Genomic DNA, 8898 nt, shown 5'->3' on the forward strand with positions numbered 1-8898 from the left:
GGATACTCTGTTCCAAAGTGAAGCGAATTCCAGAGATAGCGTTCTGCATCGATCGAAACAAATAGTAGTCGGACGGGGCACGGTCTGGACTATAATGCGGGGTAGGCAAAACATAGGCAATACTTTTGCAACATGTCGCCTAGTGTTGACGTGATGGAATATTACGGTTTCATCAGTTGCGTTCGGTACAGGTTCCCTGTGATGGTCTGGTTAGATTTCAGCAGCTCATTATAGATAGCACCCTTTTGCTCCAACCAAATACAGGTAATTTCCTTGGCGCCCTGGATATTTGGCATTGATGTAGATTCGGACTTCATATACGATCTCTTACGTTTCCGGTTATTGTAATGGATAAATTTTTGTATCGCAAGTAAGGAATCGGTGCAAAAATGATTCTCTTTTATGGCGTTCAAGCAGAATTTCAGACATACAAAATCGTCTTTCAAGGTTTCTCAGCTTCAATTCGTATGGTACCCAATTTTCCTGCTTTTGGATGAATCCTGCTGCTTGCAAACATTTTGAAATTGCTGCTTGAAAAGCCTCGAATGATTTTGCAAGCTCCTGTTGAGTTTGATAACAACCTTCATGGAGAAATGCTTCCAATTCTTGGTCTTCAAACTGTTTTGGCTGGCCTGGGCGATTTTTGTCTTCCGTGTCAAAATCACCACTTCTGAACCGCACAAACCATCTCTCGCACGTTGAAACCGATGGAACACAGTCACCATAAACTTTGGTGAGCAATTGGTGTGCTTCAGCGCTACTTTTTTTCTAAATAAAGAAGTAAAACTTCCCGCATATGACGATTCGTTAAAAATTTGTCATTTTCGAAGAATCAATCACTAAGTGATTTTTCTCTTGTTCGAATAAAACGAATAAGAGATTTTATCTTGTTCGAATAATTCGATCACACGTTTAAAATTAATCGAATTATTCGAATAATATAAATTTTGTTAAAAAAGTAAAGAACGAAGTTTTGATGTCGGTTTTTTAATATCTTAAGCCTAGTACTCATATTTGCGAAAAATCATGGTTTTTTCATGCGAATAATTTTATATGCAGATTGACAGCTCGCTGTTGCTTTTAATTTCGTGCGAAAGAAGTGCTGCGTATGTTATTTCGTGTGGAAAAATAAGGTTGCCAGATGTATTTCACATGTTTTCCACAATAAAAACAGAGTACAACTTTTGCGAAATTATTTCGCATATATTTCATTCCAAATATTTTATATGTAGTTTGACAGCATTTCGCACGAAATTTTGAACAGAGTACCTAGCTTTATTGTTAAAGAAAAACAAAAAATAACGTTAAAGTTAGCAATTCAAGTATTGATAATGTTAAAAAAAACATTCGAAAACAAAGTCCATCATTAAATTTTCAACAGAAATATTTGGATCAGATTAACTCCCGAACAATCTACAAAACAATTGACTAGCAAACCCATTAGTTTCCGTTTTGGAGCTTTAAAAAATTTGAGCTAGATGGACATGATCCTGAATTCAAATACAATATAAACTTATTAAGAAATTTTTTATGTCGTTCATTAATTCGGGTTTTAAATTAATTAACTAATTCTTTAGTAAATTAATTATTCACAATTCTAAATTATTTATAACAAAACGTTGCCGAATCTTTGTTTAATAAAGTGGTCTTGGGGAATTACACAATAAAGGGAATCTGTCCAAAGTTTGATATCATTGTCAGTGAACGTGGCTAATTTGAAGCATGATTGACGCATTTACAAATACGCAAAAAGTTTATTACCATGTTAGACAAAGGTGTTCAACAATGTTCAAAATCATATATAAGAGGAACTCCATGCTTTTCTTGCAACAAAACGTTAGTTTGCAATATTTGTGTTTATCATTCGTTTTATTAAATATTTTGCAATACTTATGTACGCGGTTAATAACATCACTTATATACATATATTTTAAGATCATGGCCTTCATCTATTTGAATGTAATCATTATAAATGTCATCCTCAATATCACTTTCGACGACCGTTTCAAAATCACATTCTCCAGCACATTCAACTCCACTTTAATCTAAGTTAATATTTTGATTATTAATTGCGATTCTTCTAATATTTCGCCAGCTAAATAACAAATATTTTATTCCGTACCATTTATTTTCATTGGTTCAAGTCGTAAGTTAAAAATTTTTAAAGATTTGTTTTTAGAATTGTAACTTCTTGCAGTAATATTTATATATTTATAGAAGGAGATATCGAAACACTCATCTACAGTGATCGAAAGACCCTTTGGCTTTAATTATTTGTCGAATTTCAGAAACAATACAATTTTTTCACTTTCTGAGTCGACTAAACGATGTCCGTCTGGTCGACTGGCTGGCTGTCCATGTAAACCTTGTGCGCAGAGTACAGGTCGCAATTTTGAAGATATTTCGATGAAATAGGACCAAGCCTATTGAAACTGGCTGAAATCGGTCCATTATTTCACCTAGCCCCCATACAAATGTCCTCCCTAAATTGGACTTTATCGGTCATAAATGTTTAATTTATATATGTATCTCCACAAATTCCGCTCCCAATAAGTTTTATATACACAAAATTCATGTCACCAAATTTTGTTACGATCGGTCCATAATTAGTCATAGATCCCATATAGACCCGCTTCCGAAAATCACTTTAATGTGCATAAATCGCTTAAAAATGCATAAATCGCTCACAAAATTCAACATAGTAAACTTTCATATAGACATAAATCACACGACCTAATTTCATGGTGATCGGTCCATAATTGGTCATAGTTCCCATATAAGGCCCACTTCCGAAAATCACTCAAAAATATAAATTATTGAAATTTTAAAAGAAAAATCCTTTTGTTCTTTTACTTAGTGTAGGGTATTATATGGTCGGGCTGGACCGATCATACTTTCTTACTTGTTTAAATTTGGAATTATGAACAATTTTAAGCAATTTAATAAATTTAAATATATATGAACATTTATTCCTTTTATTCGATTATTCTACATAAAATTGTTCGAATTATTCGTTATTCGAAATGTAATAAATAAGAAATTATTCGATTAATCGAACGATCATTAGTCGATTGAATACCCTAATATGTACCCTTCAAAATGACACATAAGTTTTTAATAACAAAAAAAAGCGTTCAAATAGATACGTCATCTATTGTAAATCCCACATTCTTAAATCATACACCCAATAATAATTCCTTTAAGAATTTGATTCGGTGGATATAATAGAATAATTCGATTAGCAACAAATTTGGCCATCACAACGAATCTGAATATTGTAACTTTAAGAAGGAATTTTGTAAAGAAGTTCCCGAAAGTTCCTGACAAAATTTTCTCGTTTGCAACACATCAATCTAGCTATGTCCGTCCGTCTGTCTCTTGAAAACTCGATGGGGCCTAAATAAAGGAGCAAGCTGGTCACAACAACTCTCTATTTGTAAGGTTTGTTTGGTATTGAAAATGGGCAAATTCGATTTTCTGTTGAGGATCGTTTACATAATAATCAGTTGAAATTTCATATATTGTTATGCTGTTAACACTTCGAGCCCTTAGCGCCAAATTATCGTAAGCGACAAAACACAAATTTTACAGGATAAGTTTTTTTCGATTATTTTGAAATTTATACATAGAATTAAAAATGTTATGATGCGATATAATATACTTTCGTTCAAGCTATTTGTCTATTTTTGAAAAATATTTATAACTTTTGACAATTAAAAATTCATGGAACACTTTACTGAAAAATATGACAAAAAAATTTTTTTTATTGAATTTTTGCATAGATACAAATTTTTCGAATTGAAATAAAATTGTTATTTATGAATAGTTTTTAATGAAATTTCACAGTTATGTAAAATTTTCTATTTAAAATGGAAAAATAAAAACAAATTTTGAAATTTATTATCAGCAATCCCGCAATTCCCAAAAAAGTGCTGAAAAATCCCAAAAATGGAAATTTTTATTTTTTTGGCTATAATATCCATACCAGGGTCGGAGTTATCGAAATCCTTTACAAAATAATTGAAAGCATATTTGGCCATCTAAAATCGGTTACTATATTTTGATACCGAATATGCAATTTGCCCTAAATTTTAATTTTACTAAATTTTTTGAATAGACAATAGGTAACAAACATTTTTAATTTTTTTTTTCATTTAAAATATGTGATGAAAAGTTAGCTTTTCAAAAAGTATAAATTCCTTATACATCGTCTTAGAAATTGTTTGCGATTACATAGAAAGAAAAAAAGTACTTTTTCCCAAAATATTAGCGAAAATCGCATTTTCAAATTCATATACATTTGGACTTAGTTATTATTTTTGAACAATTCTTTATCTATTTGACACATACATCTGTTGTTAGTCAAATAAAGGAAAATTGAAGAAAATCGGGAAATACTTCAATCCGCTGTTATCAAAAAACTCGAGTAGGGTGGGTAAAAATTTTGAACATTTAATTTTAAAATGCGAATATCTCCTAAGCTGTAAGAGATAATTTATAGCTACGACGAGGTTTTTTGTAGGGTTCGATGAGGAGATTCTATATCTGTAATTTTCTTGAAATTGGAATACAAAGGAAGAAATAGGATCGTTTTAAAAATGTAACATACCCGAAGTGTCCTACTTTGAGGACCCTTGGTCGCTCCCCTGGTGGGCCCATGAGGTCCACGTTCAGAACTTAAACTCAACAACACTTCTTCTTTGCGCATGTGAAATTTCATTCAAACCAATTTAACCATTTATAAGTTACAGATTTATTTACCTCTTTTTTTCTATACCACTATGTGTCGCTTACGATAAAATTCGTTTACTGTAAAATGTAAACATTGACTTACGGTAAAATCTTACCCCCTATAATTTTGAAGTTATTAACAATTTTGATATTCTGAGAACGCTAAAACATCAGTCGGTCTATAAAATTTTAATTTTTGCAATAAAAAAAAAATTAGAAAATGTCGCTTACGATAATTTGGCGCTAAGGGCTCGACTTCTTCGCTGTTAAGGCACAATACAATTGTTGCATGATTTAGATTAGGAATATTAAATCGAAACGCATATTAAACGTTTATTCGTCTTTATCCAGAATTTTGTTTTGCAAACTCAGATTACAAATATGTAAGTAAGTAGTTCTATAGTTAAAATATTCATATTTCCATTTCACCACTAAATTCCATGAATTTTAGTTCATTTCATTAAACATTAGTTTGAATATTTCAATATTGACTTAGTAAAAGTGGCTTTTAAAAAATTATACTTGTATTATTTCATTTGTTTTAATTTCATTATTATTTTTTTTAGTTTTTTTTTTAGCTTTTGGTCTTTTTCGTACCAGTAACTATACAAAATCAATATTTACTTATGGTTTGTTAAATTAATTGTAAGAATCATGTTTGATTTTGAATGTGCAAGTGTGTGCTTGTTTGTGTTGATGCGGTTGAATATTAAATCAAGCATTAAAGCATGAAAACATTTCTCTTTTAATCTGTAGTATTTGTATTCCTAAATGTGCAGAGTACTCAAAAAAATTAAATTATTTAAACAAAAAGAAAAAAAAAATTGGTAAATATTAGAAGAAAGAAAGATAAATAAAAAACTAAATGCTTCAACACTTTCATTGGGTCACGGACGGAAGGACGGATAGACAGACAGACAGAGTTTGGGAATCTAGTTAAAAAACACACATGGTTTTTAGAAAATAATGACAATTTAGAGAGTTTCTTAGTAGGAGATGTTAGTTTGGAAGTTTAATTCCTTCTGCGATTTTAATTTATAAACAATTTTAATGATTGTTAACCTGATCGCTTTTGATGATATTTAAGAAAATACTGACAACAGTAGAACTATTAATAGATATTATTAAAAACTGGAAGTAGTAGTCATCACATCACTACCAAACTTCTTAAATTAAATTTTCGTTACACAGCAGCAGCAGCTGCTGCTACAGCAACAGCAACAGACATCAAACCACAACTAAAAGTGCTAAATAGTCCTAATTAACACTTTTAAAGAGTTGACATATTTACTTTGATGTCTATTCAAATTGAAGAGGGTGATAATCGTTTAATTTCACATGCTTGATTTAATATATTCAACGATTACAGTCTCTCTTTCTTTTCTCCACTGTTTATTGTTTTCCGATATTTGTATTTGCTTGGTTTTTTCTTCTTTCTTATTTAAATTTATATTTTTTTTCGATAAAACCTAAACTCGAAATAAGTTTGTTTTCAGTTTTTTTTATTAGTCGTCTAAGTAAACATGTCAGTAGTACAATACATTGTTGTGAAGTTGGTTTGGATGGTGTGTAACCAAAAGAGCCATAAAATTGTTATGGTCTTAGGAGTATTGAAAACGCACAAGTGATGTTTAATGCATGATTAACAAATTTCCATTCTCAGACATCAGAAAGTCAAGAAATCAATAACTAAGTAAAGGAAAACTTTTAAATATTTATTACAAACGTTATGGTAGTTTGGCAAATTTCAAAGGGAAGTAGCCGGTGCTAATCAATTCGAAGAATTCGTATGCCAAAGTGAACTAACTGTTTAATCTGCATGCTGTATGTTACAAACAATTTAGTATTTTTAAGACACGCGTCCATAATTCTACACTTCAAATAAAATTTGTAGTTAATTTTGTTTAATAAGTCATCTGTCAAAAACTGTATTATTTGTTTTACTATTGAGTTTAAGAGTGTTACAAATGGAAAGTGGTTGACAATACAATGGACACTTTTCCAAATAAAACGAACTGTCATACTACGCTCACTTTTTGACATTTATGATCAGTATATTTTGGCAAATCATTATGAATAGTTTGACACTTGAACAACGCTACCAAATTATCCAAATTCACTTTGAAAATCAGTCATCGCTTCACGCAACTTGAAGTCGACTTCGTGATTTTCTTTGGTGCGCATAATTGTATATCTGAAAAAGCCATCCCTCACAGATTCAGATCACAGATTTTCTAAGTGATGCAATAACACCAACACGTCGAAGGAATGTGTGTACTTAAGAGAATATAGCCGCTGTAAACGAAACTGTGCAAGAAGATTCAAACTGATCAAGAATTTGGATTCTGTCCGTCCAGTACGAAAAAAATGTTGGACAAAGATCTTGGCCTACACCGCTATAAGATCCAGCTGTTGAAGAATTAAAGCCACGAGACAATCACATACGTCGCACAGTGGTATGACAATAAAAAAGAGGGAAATAAATCTGTAACTTCTAAACCCTTATTCTCATACCACTGTGCGTCGTTCTTTCGCCGATCGGACTCTAGAACATGTGGAACCTGACCTGACGTTTTATCGCAACATTGTATTCAGCGATGAGGCTAATTTTTGGCTTAACGATTAATAAACAAAATTGCCGCATATGGGGTGAGACCAATCCACAACCGACCATACAGACTCCATTACATTCAGAAAAATGCACCGTTTGGTGCGGTTTACACGCTGATGACATCATCGGACATTATTTCTTCAACAATGAAGCCGGAACTCGCATTACTTTCAATGGAGATCGTTACCGCACCATGATCAACGTTATTTGGTTTGAAAATATGGATGACATTGATCCGGGCGAGATGCGTTTTCCACAGGATGGCGTGTGATACGACGGTTGCGGTCGTATCGCAATTGATAAATTGATTTCGAGAAATGGACCTCTCGAATATTTCCTCTGCGACAACCTGAAGTCACTGGTTTATGCCGATAAACCAGCAACAATTGACGCCTTCGAGGACAACATTGTTCGTGTTATTCGTATCATACGACCAGCAATACTTGAAAAAGTGGTTCAAAATTGGATGCCCAGAATGCGTTTCATCAAGAAGTGCCCATATGCTACGTATTGATCTTTCAAAACAAGGTTTTTTTAATCAAAATTTACTTTATTTTTTACAACTCAATATATTGCCCCACGATTTTCTATGACTAAGGAATATTTTGAAGAATTTTTAAACACACTAGATCGTTTCCTGGCTTGTTGCGACTGGGGGTCCAGATTAATGAATCCTACAGGACTGTAGTTGATCGAACAAATTACTTAGATTTTATATTACCTGGTCGGCCTATTTATTGGACTTCTGATCCTAGAAAAATTCCTGATCTAATAGATTTTGCCATATCAAGGAACTTAAATAGAAACTCTGTCACTGCAGAAATAGCATACTAAATCCCGTTATACTAAACTATTACAGCCAATATCCATCTTCTATATATATAAAAGAGTTACGTTACTGACTGACTGACTGATTCATCATCCCACAGCCCAATCGACTGAAGCTAGAATCATGAAATTTTAACTGTGGGTTCCTCCCTCCCCAAAACGATCCACTAAGAAGGGATCGTTTGGAAATTCGAACGTTTAGGGGGTAAAAAGGGTAAAAACGGGTAAATTCGGTAATCTTATATCTTCAAAACTAATAAAGATACAAAAAAACTTGAAATTGCATGTTACTCCATTTAAAAAATAAGCTGACAGGTGTTTTGTACTTTTTCGAAATTCGAACCTTTTAGGGGAGAAACGGGTAAAAACTGTATTTTGGTACTTTTTGGGCGCCCTATGTATCTTTTAAATCAATAAACATAGAAACAAATTTTAAATCGTATTCTTTACTTATCAAAAACTAAAAAATATAAGTTTGGTACTTTTTGGAAATTCAAACCTTTAAGGGATAAAAATTGTGTTAATTTTTGGTACTTTTTCATAAAATATGTTTTTCTATAATTTGACATAGACATTCGAATATTTTACTATGAGCTACCACCACGATACAGAAAATTATTTTAGTAATATTTTACCACCGCAATGGGGATAAAAAAAGGTACCAAAAAGGGGATAAAATCGGGAAAATACATTATATTTGAAATTATTAAGCCAATTTTGATAATTTT

The sequence above is a fragment of the Calliphora vicina genome, chromosome 5, assembly GCF_958450345.1.
Source record: "Calliphora vicina chromosome 5, idCalVici1.1, whole genome shotgun sequence".
Classification (NCBI taxonomy): Eukaryota; Metazoa; Arthropoda; class Insecta; order Diptera; family Calliphoridae; genus Calliphora; species Calliphora vicina.